The 20,163-nt window shown below is 44.5% G+C and overlaps 1 pseudogene; it reads right to left on the minus strand.

Moving 5' to 3' along the window:
* Window positions 1-2,918: 2,918 nt before the first annotated feature.
* Window positions 2,919-3,888, minus strand: LOC131902813 (charged multivesicular body protein 1a-like; annotated as a pseudogene).
* Between the last annotated feature and the right edge of the window lie 16,275 nt (window positions 3,889-20,163).

Here is a 20,163-nt window from a genome sequence, read left to right on the forward strand (position 1 = left end):
GCACTCCTTACCCAAGAAAAAGATGGAGGCAAGTTAACATAAGACTTTTTTTTTTTAAAGATATATACTAAAATGAAAACCTCTAAGAGAAAATGTCTTCCTTAGGACATGAAGGGGTTATATATGAGATTTAACAGAACCATATATATGCTGTAACTTCTGTGGATATTTGTCGGAGTGGGAGTGAATGGAGGAACATTATAACTCCTTTTCCTTTCTAGGATTTCTCCTGAAGTGTTCAACTCTCCAGTAGATCATATTTTCCACGGGATACTCCAGCTACCAGGAGTCCTTGCTAAGGCTGTGGTGGTCCTTTCCTTAAGCTTCTTGTGGTCACATATGTTCACACACAATAGGAACAGGCTCCAAGACCTTAGCTACTAATAGCTAACCCATTAAAAATTATTTCATCCAGTGTTTATTCTCTCTCTCTCTCTCTCTCTCTCTCTCTCTCTCTCTCTCTCTCTCTCTCTCTCTCTCTTTCTCTCTCTGTCTCTCTCTCTGTCTGTCTCTCTCTCTCTCTCTCTCTCTCTCTCTCTCTCTCTCACACACACACACACACACACACACACATACACAATATCTCTCTGCCTCCCATCCTAGAGAGGGTCTCACTGTGTAGGCCCTGAATGGTCTGCATCTTGACACATAGACCAGGCTGGCCACGAACTCACAGATCCATTTGCCTCAGCCTCCCCTCTGGGGTGCTGGGTTTAAAGGCATGAACCATCATGCCCAACCAATGAGTCATCTTTCTTTGCTTTCATTCATCTGTTTGAGGAGCTCTTAGGTTTGAAGGACTGTACTGATGAGTGCATTCGTCTCCATCTCTGGTGACATGCCATGTTGTTGACTGAGACTTAGGAGTCTAGAAGCTTTGTCATATCCCTGATGCCCCAAATCCTACTCTTGGGCATCATCTACACAGCTTGCTCTTCACCTCCCAAATCTTATTCCAGCTGCCCTTCAGGACATAACATGAAAATAAAACTGAGTCTCTGGGTTGTCAGGCCAGGAAGTAGCCTAGCCCCAGCATTCAAAGGGGAGTCATTGTTCTTAGGTCCCATCTTTGTTACTTGCTGACCATGACCTTGGGCAAGCCACTTTAACCTCTTGCCTTTTCTACTGGATAGCGCCAGGGAAGGCATGATATTTCTCCGCCAGAGTTAAGAATGAAATGAGATGACGCCCACACAGGTGGTTGAGAGTGGAGCGTTGCACAAAGGTCAGCTGTTAGTGACATTACAAAAGCTTCTTGTAAGATGTAGGAATGTGGCATTGATTCAGAGTTGTGGAGTTTAACCAAGTCATCATCCACTCATGATCAAAAGGATCTACGTGACTGATTTGGCATCCCGATGGAAGGAGAAAAAAGGCTAATGTGTTTGCTTAGCCCATTGATCTTCATGTCTCTTGACACCTTTACTAGTTCAACTGAACACTCTGACTATTGACACCGCTTTCAGCTTTAGAAAGCTTAAGTGGAACGGTGGTTCCTGAGAAGCACTACAATTAACTGCTGCTGTGTCACCTGGAACAAACTCTTCTCTGGTCCCTAGCTTCCAGGGAGAGGAGAAGGGGGCGGAGGAGGGAAAAATTGACTTGTTTTCCTGTTAGCAACTTAATGTTGGTAATTTAGAACTGATAAAACTAATTGCTGTCCTTATCAGTATGGTGTGTGTGTGTGTGTGTGTGTGTGTGTGTGTGTGTGTGTGTGTGTATGTGTGAAAGAGAGAGAGAGAGAGAGAGAGAGAGAGAGAGAGAGAGAGAGAGAGAGAGAGAGATGGGGAGCTGGGGAGAGGGAAGAGAGTGAGATTGAGTTTTCTTTAAATCCACTGGTTACAGATAAAGTCTCAAGAAAGGAAAGTAGTCAGAGATTTGGGGTTGGCCTATGCTATATACATCTCCTCTCCTATTTAAAATAAACTTTTAGAAATAAGGTTTTACGTCAGATTTAATAAGCTTAAAGAAGTTTATGACATTGATTACCTGTGAATATCATTAGGTAAATAATATCAGGAAGAAAAAGATTATTTAAAAATTCAGTGTGTGTATGTATGCCAGCTTGCGCTGTTCCTGGCAAGGCTCTCAATGTCACTAGCCTGCTGACCACAGATCTGTCATCAGATTTTCTGAGCTGTTGCCTACTTCCCTGCCATGCAGGAGATTTGGGGACTACTCCCCAACACTGTGTATGGGAGCACACACAAAGACATGTGTAGTTTGACAAAAAGATGCGGTTGGGGTAGATCACGGCTGCTTTTTAAGAAGATACAGCATGTTCTTATTTATCTGCCTTCTCTGACTGATTATCTTATTAAAATAGATCATAATATGCTTTCCTCATAGTCAGTAATGCCTTGCTAAAATCCTTCCCAGGCCACTGGTGTAACAGCCATTTTCCTGCTGATGGGATTTCCTCTCTCTCCCTCCCTCCCCACCCCTCCCCATCCTCTCCCCACCTTCTGTGACCCACACAATTTATTTTAATTAGCATCATGAATAATCTTTTTATGAATACATCAGATCATCACATTTCTGCTCAAGACCCTGAAGTGACTCTCCATTTCATCACCAATGAAAAGCCAATCCCTAATATTATTGACATAATGATATTCATATGTAATCAATGACTTAAATGGCTTTTTTTTTTTTTTTAAAGCTTGTAAGTACGTTGTAAAACAGGCAGAGGGCAAAGCTGACCCTGCCATCTCCCAGCTGTGGCCCAGAGCCACAGAATTCACCCACATACCTGTGAAAATTTGACACCAGGACACACCTCTGCTCAAGCGAAGAGTCAGTTCTAAGGTGCCTCACCTGGAGATGCCAAGGCAGGTATGCGATGAAAGGTATGCATGGAGGGCAGAAGGTATGTCGGGGGCAGGCGAGGCCCCACCTGCCCAGGCCACACTCATTCCTCAGGGCAGCCAACCAGAGACAGCTGCTCTTTCGGGCTGCGCAGCGCTTTTGCCCACAGCAGAGGCAGCTTCCGGAAGCTGTTTGTGCTGGTCATTTTTCCCATCAAGCTGCACGATGAGGAGGCTGTCACCTGCTCCTGAGGGGTAGTCAGACATGGTGGCCAAGCATGCAGAATCTCCAGTTTGGATGTGCGCATGTCCAGGTTCTGTACAGGCTGCTCCAACCTGTCCATGACTGCAGACGTCTTCTGTGGATCCACGGCACTTAGGGCCTTGTCTAGAGCTTTCGGCACTTGTGAGTCAGTCCCGTCATGGTCACGGCTTTCTGCACCGTAGAAACCACTGCATCAACGTGGGACATATGAGTAAACTCCTCAGTTTCCTGTCCTCCTTCACTTTTGGCCTGCTCAGCCTTGGAGTCCTTCTCTGCCTTCTTGGCTAGCTTCTTCAGCTGCTTCACCATGAATTTCAACAGGACTAGGGGATGGTCTGTGGCCAGTCATGCAGCATAGGGGTGTGGCGCAGGATACCACCACTGACTCTTTTGTTGGTTTGTTTTTTGAGATAGGGTTTCTCTGTGTAACTGCCCTGGCTGTCCTGGAACTCACAGAGATCTGCCTGCCTCTGCCTCCCAAGTGCTGGCACTAAAGGTGTGCACTGCCACCACCCAGCTACTACTGGCATTTTAAAAGTAGAAAAGGTTTGCAAACATGGAGAGGGAAAAACAACCACAAACATAACAAACACATTAACACACCTTTTCAGCTCTTGGCCACACATATAGATAGATATGTCCGAAATGAGTTTCAGCAATACTGTAAAAAGATTGTTTTCCTGGGCAAGTTCAATCTGCCATTGTCAGGACTCTGTGGATTGCTATCAAATAACCAATACAAGAACCCTTAGAGAACCTGTCACCTGCCAGATGATGGATGGAGCCTGGTTCTAGGTATTTGGTGGCTGCTGCCATTGCCACAGGTTCTGACTGGCTTGATGACTCTGGCATCTGACAGATACTCTCCCCAGCCAGGGTACCCCAGGAAACCTCTTCAGTGGTTCCTCACCCTAATCCTTAATACTATTTGGAACTACAGTGCTTAGACCCCACACCCCAGGTACCCTGTAGGCATCCTCCCTTGGGGACTCAGTGCAGGTAGCAGCTATCAGAAAGACAAGGCTTGTGTTCTCTAACAACTTTCATTCATTCATTCATTCATTCATTCATTCATTCTCTCTCTCTCTCTCAGCACAAACTCACTTCTTCAACTTCCAAATTAAACAAACAAACAAATAAAAACACTGTTGGGGGGGCGGGGGAGTCTTCTCAGAATTCTTGATTTGGATCCTGAAACAGCAAAGTTATAAATTACCCACTCAGTCAAGAGACTAAAATATACTAAAATCAAGAAAAGCAGTATAAAAATATCTTTTCATCTTATCTAAGTCACAAGCAGTAGTAAAGAGAAGTTAAAACTGTAAAAGCAAATTCCCCTATCTTATACAAACAAGTACACACGGCGTAAATCTAGCAGCTGGTACCCTGCCCAGCAGTTTGAGAAACGAGACAAAGAGAATAGCTTCGGAGGGACTCCAGCTCGCAGACCAATCCCTGCTCCAGGGAGACATGACCTTGGCTATGTCAGGAAAAGTTCCTGGGCTGGCAGCTTTGTAAAGTGTGAGTCATAATCCTGTCACCAAACAGAGGCTCAATCTTTCAGAGAGGAGAGAGGGGGATGGGGCTTGAGAGCCAGGTTCCCGGGGGGGCCCAGTCAGTAACCCAGAAGGGCAGTTTCCTGATTGAGTCGGGGATGTGTAACTTCCGAGCAGATCCAACTCGAAGTTCCGTCTCTAGGTAATGTCATCGAGTGTCTGCCGAGCACCAGATGCTGTGGCTACAGCAGTGAGCACGACAAACTGGGCCTCGCCCTTGCGTGCTTAACATCTGTTCTTCTTCTCCCCGCAGGGAAGCCACACACCAAGTCAATTTATGATCAGAATGCTGCGCTGGGAGCCTGAAACCAAAAGCAAAATTATAGTAAGGTGCGCAGCGTTAGAGCGCTAGTGGTGCGCCCAGCCCGGCAGTTCATGAAGTCAGGCCTGCCCACATGTGGGTCTGTGAGTCTAGTGTCTTTCCCTGGAAATGGTAACTAATTTGGGGGTTTTCAGGTCTTTTTTTCCTCTCTTGTGTGGTACTGGGGATTGAACTAGGGTCTCATATGTGCTAAGCAAATGCTATACCACTGAGGCTCATCTTCAGCATTCAGACTTTTTCTCACCTGTCTCTGGATCTCTCTGTCCCTCTCCCTCTTTTTCCCCCTCAAAAAATTAAAGTAGCTGTAAAGAATAGAGCCAGGTATGGTGGTACATGCTTATAATTCTAGCACTCAGGAGTAGAGGCAGGATCTCTGAGTTCAAGGCCTGAATGATCTATAAAGTGAGTGTCAGGAGAGCTAGAGCTGTGCAGTGAGACCCTGTCTCAACAAAACAAAACAAAGAATAAAACAAATTGCAATGAAAATAAATTTGGTTTAAAAACTGTAAATAATAAAATGATAATGACTATGAACACTCATTCCACCTGGATTTCCCATGCTTAACATCTTAACTCATATATTTCCAGGCATTTTTCTCTTTTAAAGGAAAATCCCCCCCTTTTTTTAAGCAAAAGGTAATGCATGCTTATTATGAAGAAATGGGAATAATTAAAATGCTTAAATATAATCACCCAGAGTATGATACCTGGAAATATTCATTATTAATGTTAGTTGGAATTCTAATTATTTATTTTAGATAGTCTTATTTTGGAGCATAGACTGGCTTCAAGTTTGCTGTGTCTTGAATTCAAGATCCTCCTGCCTCAGCCTCCCAAAAACTGAGATGCTGTCATGTACCACTACGCCCAGCTTGGTCAAACACTTCCTTATAAACACATTCGATTTGAAGACAAGTAGATTAAATGGCAACAATATTTTTGCTTTTTAAAAAAGCATCCTGCTCTATGTGATTTTTTCAGATGAAAAATATTAAAGTCTGTCAAAATTAGCAGAAAAATAGAAATAGATAAAAATAAAAGAATAATTAGACTTCAGAATAATTTTATTTTTATCTATAAGAGAAAGATAATTTAACTTTAAAAAAAGTAATTGTGAGAAACATTGACATCAGATGTTTATAAAAGCATTTTATTAGCATATATAATGATTTCATTGTGACATCTCACACACACACATGCTGGGGATATCTTTCTGTACACTGTGAATATGTGTTGCTCCCATTGGCTAATAAAGTTGTTTTGGCCTATGACAAGGCAGCTTAGAGGCAGGCAGGAAATCCAAGCACCCTTTCATCCCATTTCTGTGAGGGGTGCACTTGGAATGGTGTTTGCCTTTCTGTGTCTGCCTTGCTTTGCCCACTGTGATGTTCTCCAGTTCCGTTCACAATGCTGCTTTGCCTTTGGTCTGGCGGTCCTGACAAGCATCATACCTTGTATTTGGTTGTTACATTTCTGTCTTCTCCTTCAGGCTGCTATAGTACCCTGGACAGGAAGCTTCTAAACAATAGAAACTACTTCCCATTCTGGAGGCTAGAAAGTATACAATTGAGATGCCACCAGGTTCAGTAGAACCTATTTCTTGGTTCAATAAGGTCTCACCTTATTGACCCCTCCCAGGGTAGAAGGGTGAGGGGATAGATCATGGAAATATTTTATTGCTTTTAAAGTTATGTGTAGGTGTGTACATCTGCATATGGTTATGTGCATGTGAGAGGAAGAGCCAAGAGAGGCCAGAAGCATAAGATCCCTTGCAACTAGAGTTACAGGTAGTTGTGAGCTGCCATGTGCTTTCTAAGAACTAAACTAAAGTCCTCTGGAAGAACAGCAAGTGCTCTTAAGCCCTGAGCCATTTCTTCAGCCCCTTAATTACTTTCTAAAGATACTTTTTTTTCTAATGTCATCATCTTTGAGTAGGGGGTTCTGTACTTTGTGTGTGTGTGGCGGGGGGGCCTGGGAGAGACCATTATGGTTTTTTCAGTCTCCTGATCTGGAATAGTTCTGCATCTCTTTGTCCCCCGTCCTCCGCCCCCTTGCTGGGGATCAGCTCAAGCCCCATGCCTTCCACATGCTAGACAAGTGATCTGAGTCTCATCCCCAACTCTGTTTGCTATACTTGGCATTGGGAGAATAGAGACCAACAACTTTAGAATGTGCATAAACGTGAATTGGCCTGATAAAACACAGAGTTTACAGTTTGGGCAACAACAGCATAGAAGTCCTTCGAAGTCTTAAGTGAGAATTGTTTTTAATTTCTCCAGTATTTGTTGATGTCAGCTTTGACCACTTAATGAAGGAGGACCTGCCACCACTGGTTTAAAGTCACTCATTTTTTGAATTAGTAAGGGGTGTGGGGGGGGGGGAGGTGGCAGTCTGTGAGCCTGTGCACTTGTTGTGTTTATCATGAAAACATTCGCTCACTCATTTAAGCAATGATTCAGGATTTCCTACAACCACTGTTGGGCAGGATTTGCACTTTCATATAACTGAATAACATTTGAAATAGTCCCTTCAGTATTTCTCTTCTGCCTGCTGGCACTAAGGCTAGTTCTCAACGCCTTGGGGAAGGACTGGTGCTGGGGATTTTAGGAAACGAAGTAAAATTCTTTGTCCGGAGTTCCAGACTAAGATCTTGAAAGCCACAGCTATAGCTGACTCCTTATTTTTGTTGCTGTGGACTGAGGTTAGGGCCTTGTGCATGGTAAGACACACTCCCTGCTCCCCATCGCTATCAATTCAAACAGACTCTTTGTTCTTCTTCTTCTTCTTCTTCTTCTTCTTCTTCTTCTTCTTCTTCTTCTTCTTCTTCTCTTTTATAAGTATAGAAGTCTTTTCTTCCTTTAATTTCAAAATCTTGGTTTTGGCAATTACAGGGAATTTTTATCTCAATGTCATAATTCAGTGAAGGATTATCAATGTATAAAAAATCTGTTGGGAAATAGGCTATTTGTTTGATATCAAAAGATTATGGCCTCCAATTTCATACAAATTTCAAAGCAGAGTGTACCATTTCAGGAGAGACCTTTAGCCAAATAAAGCTGGTATCCCTTATTTCCAGGATGACTAGACATTGCATGTCTGCTAACACGATGCTCTTGCACTGTATCTAAGGTGTACACCACATATGAAATACTTTTTGCTGAAGGTATTTAACCTGAATCTCATCTCCAGATTCAATTTCCAACTTATGAAAAATACATGTGAGACAGAAGTAGGTGTAATATGTAGAGTGTGAATTCCTACGTAGACTAATATGCTTGAACACTTGATCCCAGCTGGGGACATTTAGCAGGCTGAGACATGGAATTGAGAGTTCAAGGCTGGCCTGGTTTAAATAGCAGGACCCTGCCAAAGAAAGGAAACATTCAAGAAAACAGTTTCCCCTCTGACTCTATTTTACTGTTCAATATTACCTATGGCAGTTTGTTTTAGGCCTGCATTGCTGGCCAAGGTTCTCTGTAAATGAGTGATCCTGTCTCTCACATAGATCAAACAGGCCATCTTCCTTCATAACTGTCTCCTTTCTCCCGTCTCTGTACCTCTGTATTCCTGGACTGCCTTTACTTTCTTTGAAGGAAAGTAAATTAAAAAGAAAATCCCTTAAAGAACAGGAAGGCTACCTTTGTTTTCTTGTCATAAAAAATGTTTTGTGAGAGAACTTTACAAATACCTGCTAGTGAGCGCAAAACTACAGTATCTACAGGGCAACAGCAATCTACTAGGTTTTCTTCAAACACATTTTTAGACTTCTATTAGGAATCTACATCCTATCAGATTCTCTGGACGATCGAACATTAGTCAAAGACAGTGAAAGGGATAACTTCAAAGAATCCCCTAAATACCTTGCATTGTACTTAAAGGAAGCTCGGGGCCAGGGAGCTGGTTCAGTGGCTAAAGGCACTTGCCATACCAGGTTGATGACCTGAGTTTGATTCTTGAATCTGCACAAAGCTGGAAGGAAAGAACCAATACCACAAAGTTGTTCCCTGACCTCCACATGCACGCTGTGACATGTGGGTACCCTCAAACGCACATCCTATACACATAGGCAAACACATCTCCACAGTAAAATAAAATATAGAAAAAATATTTTTGCTTATTTCCAAGTTTTTTTTTGCATTTCTTTCCAGCATATTTTAACTGTATGGATTTGAAGTCTGCAAAGAGAAATTTGTACACCAAGGTTATGACAGAGAATGAAATGAATTGTGTACTATCTTTCTGCTATTGAATGAGATGAATTTCATGTTACCTCTTTTTTACATGTACATTCATTCTAATAATACCCCCCACACATGGTGTATTAATATATTCAGACTCCTACACATATACATGATGGGGTACTTAGACAAAGAAATGTATCCCATCCATTGCTCTTGGGGACAAAGAACCTACATTTGGCACCAGACAGGCATAGCCCAGAGAGCCATGCCCCTGGAACCCAGTGTTTGGGTCCTGTAGAAATACATCTAATAATTTGTGTTCTCCATTTACCCCTAGAGACACCATTAAGAGTTTGACTGCAGAACTAAAATTGTGTGACCTGGAGGGCAACCTTGCCCTTGTATGCACTCACTTCAGCTGCCACACCCTCAGCCTTGTACATCTCTTGAAAGACTTTCAATGTGAACAAAAGCCTTCCACCCCCTTCTCTGAATGCTCCACTCGGGAAGGATACATTGTTATTCTTTACTTGCTTTTCCTGGAGTTCCTGGAATCAGAATCTCCAGGAGGGGCCCATCCCAAGGCCCAACTAACCTAATTTTCACTGGGGGCTTAGGAACCCTGCATTTTTTAGTTGCACAGCTCATTTGAGAATAAACCCTTGTTTATCATATGAGAGTTTAAGATATGATTTCATCGTGGGCAGACTATTCGAATTAAAAGCAATCTGTGGCTCAGAAAGATGACAGGACTTCTCATTTGCTCATGGGTGCAGCCAGCAATAGAACCCACGCAGCAAGTAGACTTTAAGGTGGCCAGTGACAGGTCACTTATGGATGACTATGTCCCATGTGACATAGTCTCAGCTTAATCAAGTCTTACTTCTGGCTACCAAGAGCCCAACTAAGCAAAACCCTGTTGGGTGAGTTTAGCCTGAACCCACTACCCTTGATGCCCTCACACCCTCCTCCATATCTGACCAAATTCTCCCTCTACTACCTCCAGATGATGGCTGAGCAAGAATCCTGTTGGGTCAGTTTAGCCAGAATCGTTCCTTACTTCAAATGACTGTGTCAGTGACTTTCCACCTACTGTTCCTTGATACAAATTTCCAGCTTGCTTTTATTCAGAACTGAGCCTGTTTCTCTTCCCTACTACAAAACTCCATCATGTATACCACATGCCCACCCCCATAGTATAATGTCTTCTTGACCATAATCTTCTGGACCCTTCTGTCTTTTGTATTTTGTTATTGTTTGTTGTTGACACAGTGTCTCACTCTGTAACCTAGGCTGACCCGGAGCTTATTTTGTAGTCTTGCTGGGAACTCACGGCAATCCTCCTGTCTCAGCCTCTTGAGTGCTGACATTATGCATGAGTCACCACGCCCTGCTCCAGACTGCCTTTGAGCAAGTGTTTCAGAGAACTATTCGTTGAACATGTGGGCTGTGGGGATTATCCAGGCAGGCTTAATCTGATCTCAAGAGCCCTGTAAAAGCAGCCAGTGGCAGAAGTCAGAAAGATCCAGGATACAAGGAAGTTTGACACACAGCACTTCTCCACTGCAGGGCCGCCTCCAGAGGGAGGAGTTGATCCATGCAAGCCCTCCAGGTAAGATTTAGGTAATCCTCACCTCAGGAGTGAGGTCTACTAATCTAGCCACACCCCTAGGCTTCTCATCTACACAGCCGTGAGATAAGCAGGAGTTCAAAGCTGTTGAATTTGTTCAGCGATGGAAACATAGGTTGGAGCGTCTTCTTCCACACTGTTATAGTAGATATCCGCACAGGATGCTGGTCCTTCTGCATGCTTTGTGAGGGTGGAATGGTTTAGAGGGCTGAAGGAATGTGAGATAAGCTCTTACCTCTGCTAATCACCACCCCACTGCCACCACTGAGTGGGTGCTAGGAGGCAGGCATCGTAACGGGATGCTTGCCTCTGGTACTTGCTTTGATTCTCAGTGGCCACAAGCTATATAGAGGGTTTCCTTATTTAACAGATGAAGAAATGGTGGCCTCATAAGGCAAGTGGTAGGAGGACATGAGGTGAGTGGTAGAGGGGGTGGTGCAGAGGTTCAGTTCAGTTGTGTGACCACCGCGGCTCTCTGCTAATCGTATCTAACGTTCTTGCATTTATTGTTGGGGTTGCTATAAGAAGTGCCACCGGTTGAACGGCTTAAACAACGAAAGTTGTCTCTCATTTCTGGAGTAAGCAGGTCCTAGATCATGTTTAGAGAGGTCGGATGCTTCTGGGGACAGCGAGAGTAGAGTTTCTCCGATTCTCTCTGGCTTCTTGGAGCTTGCTGATGATCGTTGCTAAGCTTGCTTGATCATTCACCATCAGCAAGCTCAGCCTGCTGCTGCACAGCGTGACCCTTGGAGGACAGGTGCTGGGTACCCTTGCTTCCCCGTAGCCCCAAAGGGCTGGGCACAGAGCAAGCATGTCAGCATTTGCTGACCAGTTGAAGATAGTGGCAGAGGGGACTGAGAGCCAAAGCATGGTCACCTGATCTCCTGCCTTCATTTTCACATATCGTCCTTCCCATGTATGCTTGCATGCCCTGGGGGGAAATTTTTTGTTTCTATATGAGCACAGGTGTGTGGGATTAGGGCACATATTAATAACCTTGTTTTACTTGGACTAGCTTCCAAGAACCTTTCTCCAAATGAGTCATATTCAGAGACTCGGGGAGTAAGGACTCAATGAGTTTGAACAGGGACACATTACAACCCATCATGAACCTCAAACTGTGGTTTGCAGCTGTGCATTGCCTGGATCCATTAATCCCTGACTTGGAGATTGGTATCAACACCCAAGCCCTCAGAGAAGGATGAAAGGGACCCTGTGTTTTCCTCTCTTGGCCTTTCAGTCACCCTGTTTCCTATCACTCCATCCCGTGCCCCTAGGCTGTCCTGGCCGCTTCAGATCCTACAGAAAAGAAGTTGTCAAATGCTCCTGAGCGGTCACCCTGACTGTCTTTGTGGTCCGGGTCCTACCTCTGTTATGTAGAGCTATGGACAGAGGGGCCTCTGGTTGCCAGTGGGCCAGGGGGCAGCTTCAGGGTAGATGGGGCTTCCTAGGAGGACAGTGGACTCTGGACCCAGGTCAGAAAGTCAGACAAACATTAATGACATCGTTTGACCTTCCTGGAGGAGGGCCTGTTAATAGATACACTCTATCAATTGTTCCCTCTCTACTACCAGTCAGGCTGTAAGTGCGCTAAGGACTTTCTATATAAATTCATACATCATTTGCATTGTCAGAATTTTATGCTTGCACTATGCTTTGCAGTCTGTAAAACATTTTTCTCGTATGACCGTTGCTAAGAGAGTTATTTCCTTCCGTTTCGTCGGTGGATAAATTGACCTGTTTAAAGTCTCCCAGTATTTGATATAGATTGTGTTAATTTTGTAGTGCTGGCTGTGACATTGTGCGAGAAAGAGACAACTTACTCAAGTTCATCGTTTCAGAGGGACTTGAGTCCATCCTGGCAGGGAAGGGAGGTAGACTGTCTCTCTAAGTAGTGGTGCGTTTTCATGCGGACCTCGACTAGAAAGCACGGAGAGCAGGCTGGAACGAGGAGCAGGCCTGAATGACTGGCCCTAAATTACAAACCCCAGCAAGGGTTTGAAATTTGGGAGCTAGCAAATGAGGAAATCGATGGTAAGTGGAAGCATGCAGTGCAGAAGCCACCAGATGACAGATGACTCCAACCCAGCTACCCACAGTGGCAAGGCCGCTTCACTGCAGGCAGCTGCCACCAACCGCACAATACTGAAGGGGTGACTGACCTCCAGGGATACCCAGGTAGGGAGTGACATTGACTCTGTAACTATCTCACCGTGTCTTGGAACAGGTGGCCTGCTACACTGAACCAAAACCAAGATCAGAAAAAGGGTAAAAAATGGCAGTGGTGGCGCACACCTTTAATCCCAGCACTTGGGAGGCAGAGGCAGGCGGATCTCTGTGAGTTCAAGGCCAGCCTGGTCTACAGAGTGAGATCCAGGAAAGGTGCAAAGCTACACAGAGAAACCCTGTCTTGAATCCCCCCCACCAAAAAAAAGAAAAAGGGTAAAAAACGCTTGCTGTGTATGTGATGTAACATGGTGGTATTAACCTCCTGGCTACAGAAATAGCCACTAACCTGATAGGACTGAGGTAGAAGCCAAGACTTGTACTTTCCAGTAACACTGCCCCACCTCTAGCTCCCTCCCTCCACCCCCCACCCCAGGGTCTTGACATATATCCCAGGCTTGCAATCCTCCTGCCTTGGCCTCCCAAATGCTGGGGTCACTGTGAATCCCACCCATCAAGAATAAGACCATTACCACAGTTTAAAGCCAAATTTGAAGCAAGCTTTAATTAAATATTGGCCAGGTGGATGGGCTCTGGCCAGGTTCTTAGGAAATGGCCCAGAATTATGGTTTGCAGTGGCTTAAGAAGTAAAACCCATAATTCATTGCATTTCCCATCAGGTACAATCAGGGACAAAGCATATGTCCTGATGTACCTCCAGCCTATATCCAATCAGGGGCAAGTGGTGTACATCCTGACATATCTCCTGCCTGTGAACCTCCTGCCCACATGTGATCAAGTACATCTGGTACAGATGGGTCAAACAAGCTTGTTTATGGGAGATAACAAGCCACATGTTTTTCACTCCCTTAAACAAGGGTAAGGGCTTTGCAGATCAGAGGCATTTTTGTTTCACAGATCTCTAAGGCATAGTAATTAAAACTTAAAGTGTAACTTTGGCTCTCACAGGCATAGGTGTGTGCCACATGTAACTCACTCCTGCACATTGCCAAGTCTGCCTCAGAGTACTCTATAGATGTCTGCCACTTCTCTGTGGAACCCAGGCCTCCTTTCCCTTCTTCTCATGACATTCAGCCCCTTTCCTCAGGCTTGGGCTACTCATAGTCCAGGGTCACTCCACACTTCCCTCTCTGTTGCTTTTCTGCTGAGCAGGATCTCACCCTGAAGCTGGGTCCTCCAGACTCCCAAAGGCCTGAGGAGCTTTGAACCAGAGCAAAAGGTGCCTGATGGTTGGTGTAGAAATCACTAGAGAGAGAAAACTCCTTTTTTGAGTTTTTGAGTCTCTTCCAACAATAAGAAAGTAAAGCTTACAGCTTGTTATATTTTCTTTCCAATGGTTCCTTTCAAGAGCCCTATTACCTGATATGGTTTTCCCATTATATTTATGAGGAAATGGAGGCCCCATGGTGCTAAAAAACCAGCCCTTGCTCCCATGGTCGGAAGCAGAGATGGAGTTTGATCTTCCACATGGAACTTAAGCCAGAGACTGTGGCTCTCACAGTGGCCAGCGCCTAGCACGCTGGACTGTCTTCTAGATACCAGGAAGGTATTGTTGAATCCTGAGAAATGAGTCTCATTGGGCCACCATATGAGTTGACAAACAGGCTCAGCAAGGTTAAGTGTCCTGCCTAAGGACATCAGCATAGAAGTGGTAGGGCTCAAGAGGAGTTTGGAAGATCCAGGGAAGGCTTTTCTTCCTCCAGTCTTCTCCAGGGCAGCGAGGGAGCATCAGGAATTTGGTACTTCAGAAAACTTTCCCCTCCTGCCTCAGTGCCCTGCATCCTTCATTGGCTCTGTTGAGATGGATCTAGGGCAACATGTGTCTCCTACCTACCTTCCCCACATAGCTTTGTCACTGCCGTCTGCCCTGGAGTGAGCAGGACCATCTCTCCACCTCGTCTTCATGCTTGTATCAGATACTTAAGAAGCCTGGGACTACTGTGTAATTGCTCAGTCAGCCTCAGACTTTCATTTCCATCGCCCTCCTAACAACAACTCCTTACTCTTTGCACATTCTATAACCCTTCTGTCGTGTCCACTGGAACGCAATGTCAATCACCTGTGAGCACACCTGCATTCCTTACCTTGCCATTGCATGCTGGATGATCTCATTGCCTGTCCGTGTTAGTGTTCTAAAAGAAGGCACTACTGGACGAGACACGCCTTCATTCTGTGGAGCAATTCTTTGCCTTGCAGGACATGTAGCATCTTTGGACCACCTGTCTGGTGGATACCTGTGCTGATATTGTGTTCCCCAATATATGGTGGACCCTAATAAACTTATCTAGGGTCAGAGAACAGAACAGCCTTTAGATAGACATAGAAGCCAGAAAATGGTGGCACATACACCTTTAATCCTAGCATTCCGGAGGCAGAGACCCATCTGGATCTCTGTGAGTTCAAAGCCACACTGGAAACAGCCAGGCATGGTGACATACCTCTGTAATCCCAGGAAATGATGGCAGGAAACAGAAAGGTATATAAAATGTGAGGACCAGGAACTAGAGCCTAGTTAAGCTTTTAGCAGCAGTTCAGCTGAGATCCATTCAGATGAGGATACAGAGGCTTCCAGTTTGAGGAAACAGGATCAGCTGAGGAAGTGACGAGGTGAGGTTAGCTGTGGCTTGTTCTGTTTCTCTGTTCTTTCAGCGTTCACCCCAATATGTGGCTCCTGAGATTTTTTTTTATTAATAAGACCCTTTAAGATTTGTGCTACAGATACCTGGTGTGTTCCCTAGTGAAATGCCAATGGCTCTAACTCTTTCTGGCTCCCCACTGTGACCTGTAGCTGAATTTCTAAGCAGTCTTATTAAATAAGAAACATGGAGCCAAATACAGGGGTGAAAGCCTTAGAGATCAGGGAAATAGTGAGAGCCACCAACCAACCTTACCTCACCAGCTCTGCAGCTTCCAAAATGCCACGACTTCCTGTCTACACAGGCTTTTAGTGCCTTACTATTCTGCCCTCTCATTGGCTCTTAGCCCAGATACCTCACTTCCTTGTCCACTGCCTGTCTGTACAGATCTCCAGGTCTCTATGGTTGATAACTGGGATTAAAGGCATGTGTCACAGTGCTTGGCTCTGTTCCTTAGTATGGCCTTGAACATACAGAGACCCGGCCTGGTAAGTGATTGGGATTAAGGGTGTGTGCTAACACTGCCTAACTTTTGTTTTTACTTAAAACAGCTTGCTATTTCCTCTGATCTCCAGGCAAACTTTATTTATTAACATAAAATAAAATATTACCACAGTGACCCTTTCTTTCCTGTATCTTGTAGTCCTCTCTGGTAATTATGGTATTTTATCCAGAGGTTCCTACCTACTCATCCTGGAGTAAAGTAGGCATCTTCCTAACTCCTTGTCATTGCTTCCAGATCCTTCTGTGTCTGTCTTTCCTAACAGTTCCAAGCCAAGCTGAAAGGCAAGTTATCAGATTCTCCCTCCAAGTCTCAGTCATCTACTGACCCCCACATCCTCCCTCTAGTTCCTTGTAGAGTATGAGCTGGCTCTTTGTGACCCTCACCAGCACCAGTCCTCTGTAATACTTGGGGATTGTCGAGTCTACCAAGATGTAGTTGCAATACCTGTTATCTCCAACCTCATTGTTGATGGTTTCGTCTTTTACCTTATTTTAGATGCTCATTCTCAGTCCGACTCTAGATTGTATCATTCAGGGACAATAACCAATCAAGTCAGTTTCAAAAGTCCTGGTGTTTGATCATCCCTTTTGTTTCTTCCAGTTCATTCCTTGCAACCTCCGAACTTCAATAATTCTGAGTGTACCAGGATGACTTTTTTAAACTTTCCCACACCCTTGCATTGCTCCTGGATATACTGGGGCCATGAGGTCACGCCTGGATGGAACAAATCTCTTTGGAGAGGTGGGGGCAGGGTTTTGTCATGGAACTGACTGGCCTGGAACTCATGGCCCTCCTCCTGCCTTAGCCACAGATGTGCTGGGATTATGACTCATGAAGCGTAACTGGCTGCAAACCTTCCTTTCCAGGGGTTGCTCTCTGGCCGGGCATGTTCATGCCCTCCATCGGGTATTTGCCCTTGGTATTTTCTCTTGCCTGCATCTGCAGGGTTAGTTCCTATGGTGGTTTGAAGATGTGTGGCCCCCATGGATTCGTGTGTTTGGCTGATAGGGAGAGGCACTATTAGAAGGTGTGGACTTGTTGGAGTAGTTGTGGTCTTGTTGGAAGAAGTGTGTCACCGTGGGGGCAGGCTTTGAGGTCTCATATGCTCAAGCGACACCCAACGTGGCACACAGTCTCCTTCTGCTGCCTGTGGATCAAAATGTAGAACTCTCAGCTCCTTCTCCAGCACCATGTCTGCCTGTATGCTGCCATCCTTCCTGCCATGACAGTAATAGACTAAACTCCTGAAACTGTGCCAGCCCCAATTAAATGTTTTCTTTATAAGAGTTGCCATGGTCACGGTGTCCCTTTATAGCAATAAAACCCTAACTAAGACAGTTCCTCTTCTTCCAGTCATCCTTCACAGAGAAGCCCACCCTAATTATCTCATTAAAACTTATGATCTACCCCAACTTGTTATTTCTTTTTGCTATGGTGCTTATTACTAATATGCCACACATTTCCCTTAATATTTATTCCTCTAGGATAAAAACTCTGTGAAGGCAGAGAATTTTGTTCACCATAACCCAGTGCCAGTCCAAGGCTTGGCACTTGCATGGTTATCAGGAAGAATTTGTTGTGTAACAACCAAGTGCTAAGATTGCATTTTAAACACAGGCCAACTGGACTTCTCACTACTCTGTGCCATCTCAAGATGTACTGCAGATATAAATTACATTTGTATACATTGAGTTCGAGGCTTTTCTGGGGGCTTATGAGGGTCTGAGGAAGAAATTACATAAAATATCTTTGACAATGTATTGGTGATTGCAACATGGACTAACTGAACTGTTGAAAGCGGATGAAATTTGCATAGAGTGCTGATGGATGAAGACGGAGGGTCCATTTCAGCACTACTCTGTTCCTTTTCCTCCTTCCTCATCTTAATCTCTCACTCTTTCCCTCATCTATGTATCTTTTTTTATTCTGTCCTCCCTCTTGGCCTCTCTGCTTCTCATTTGATTCTTTACACTCCTCTGACCCCTTTTTCCCTCTCCTTAGCTTTCTCCAAGAACAAAGGAAATTATGTTTTGGAAAGAATTTTAATTTCCAAGGCATAGGAAAAAAAGAGATTGTCCCCTCTCCTGAGTTTCCCTTGAGCATCTGCACTTTAATGAAATAAATGGCCTGGAGGAAACTGGGATGTGTGGAGGTCAGGTGATGCGTCCATCGCATCTGGATTCTCTGCCTCCCTTTGTTTGGATTCTGTATCTCTAGGGGATGAATCGGGCCAGGAAACTTGGCGCTAGCTCCTTGTCCCATGCTACTTGTGAAATAATTGACGGGTGAGCTTGGAGACCTTGGAGAAAATGGAGGAAGAAGGAGAAACTCCTCAGTGCTGAATCATGAAGTGGGTACAAAAAACATAACTCTCTTCTTGAATGCCAAGTTTAATTTTCAAGAGATGTTGCTCTAGGAGAACCCGATTTTTTCTCCCTTCTCAATAAATTGACCCCAAACAGCTGTAGGTGGTAGAACCAGGGGACCAGTTGCGATGTTTCATGTTGAACTACCAGATTCTGGTAGTATTTGTTGAGCTGCTCTAGAGGCAGTATGAAAATGATGAGTTGGATTTAGGTCACACTTAGTGCATATTTTTGCCTTGGTGCATATTTTTGCTTCTTGTTATGTAACTTCTTTGTGCCTTAGTGCCTTAGTATCCACTTCTGCCAATTGGAGATAACAGCATCTTCTTCACCGAGCTGTTTGAAGAACTGCATCATAGCAATGCCAATGATACATGAGAATGATAATGGCCATGAACCTGGATGCTTACTGTATGCTCTATGTGTTGTTAAATGTACTCACTGGCGGGCAACCTAGAAAAATGCTTGTTATATGATGGGCACTGGACACCTTACCATATAGTTTTGCTCATAAATAGATGTGTTCAGGGCCAAACACTGGGATTGGATAAACTAGCAGGAGGTTCATTTCTAGATAATATAGATTTTCCCTCCCTTGGCAGCTACTGAGTGCCTGGAGTTTTTCATCTAGGGGTGGGGCTTTGTGAAATTTCTTCCATCTCATTGGCATGTTGATCAGTGTAGTCATTGTGCAGGTCTTGTTTAGGCAACCATAATGGTTAGAACTCATGTGTGTAGCATCCCAGCAACCTTTTAAGCAGCATTATCATCTAGCACTATGTAAGAGACTAAGAATTGGGGAACAGGCACGTACAGAACACAGAAGTACATCGGTTCATTTCTCTGTTGTGACACAGAGAAGTTTCTGTTACCCTGGATGTACGGAGACAACATCAAGATGTATCAAGATGCAGAGTGGAGGGCCCATCAAGATGGTTTAGGCTACCACTGCAGCAAGAAATGACTTCCAAGCTGGATAGGTTTCTCATTTACACTGCATGTCTAACAGAGGTCAGCCTGGGGTTCTATTCATCCTTGGTCCTCAGAGCTCTCTGCTGATGGCTGTTCCATCATGGCTTCTGCTCTCACACTCACAAAACCTAGATAAGGAGCTGGAGATGTGGCTCATTTAGTAGAGTACTTGGTTAGCATTCCAGTGAGCCCTGGGTTTGATCCTTTAGTGTAAATTATATTGGTAAATTGTCATGTGCTATAGCTTGTTGAAAGTGGACTCTTGAAACACAGAAGGACCTCTTTTGTTCCTTCTAAAACCCCTGTGCCGGGCAGGCTGGGTCTCTGGCTGTGTAATAGGGAGATGAAAAACCAGCAAGCAGAGAAGGTTAATACAAATATTGTTTCCTGGAAGGTAAACCATTTCTCACACAGGTTACCATCATTACCATGGCATAAAAATGCTTGCAGTGGGAATAGGGAGTGGAAAGCTCATGCAGAGCTGAAGAACTCACTCAGGGGCCCAGCTGACAGCCTCAGCTTCTGCAGTTGATTTCTGCTGATGTTTTGAGCCTTTGATTCACTGTTACCTTTGATTTTTTTTCTCTCAGTCAGGCTGCTCTAGTCATTTCTGTTGGATGTTGTAAACTCTTAATTTGATGATGCTTTGTTACATGTTGTGTCTATCTATCTGCGGTGGTTTGAGTAACAATGGCCCCCACAGGCTCATCTAATTGAATGCTTGGTCATTAGGGAG

Source organism: Peromyscus eremicus, chromosome 1 (assembly GCF_949786415.1).
Source record: "Peromyscus eremicus chromosome 1, PerEre_H2_v1, whole genome shotgun sequence".
NCBI lineage: Eukaryota > Metazoa > Chordata > Mammalia > Rodentia > Cricetidae > Peromyscus > Peromyscus eremicus.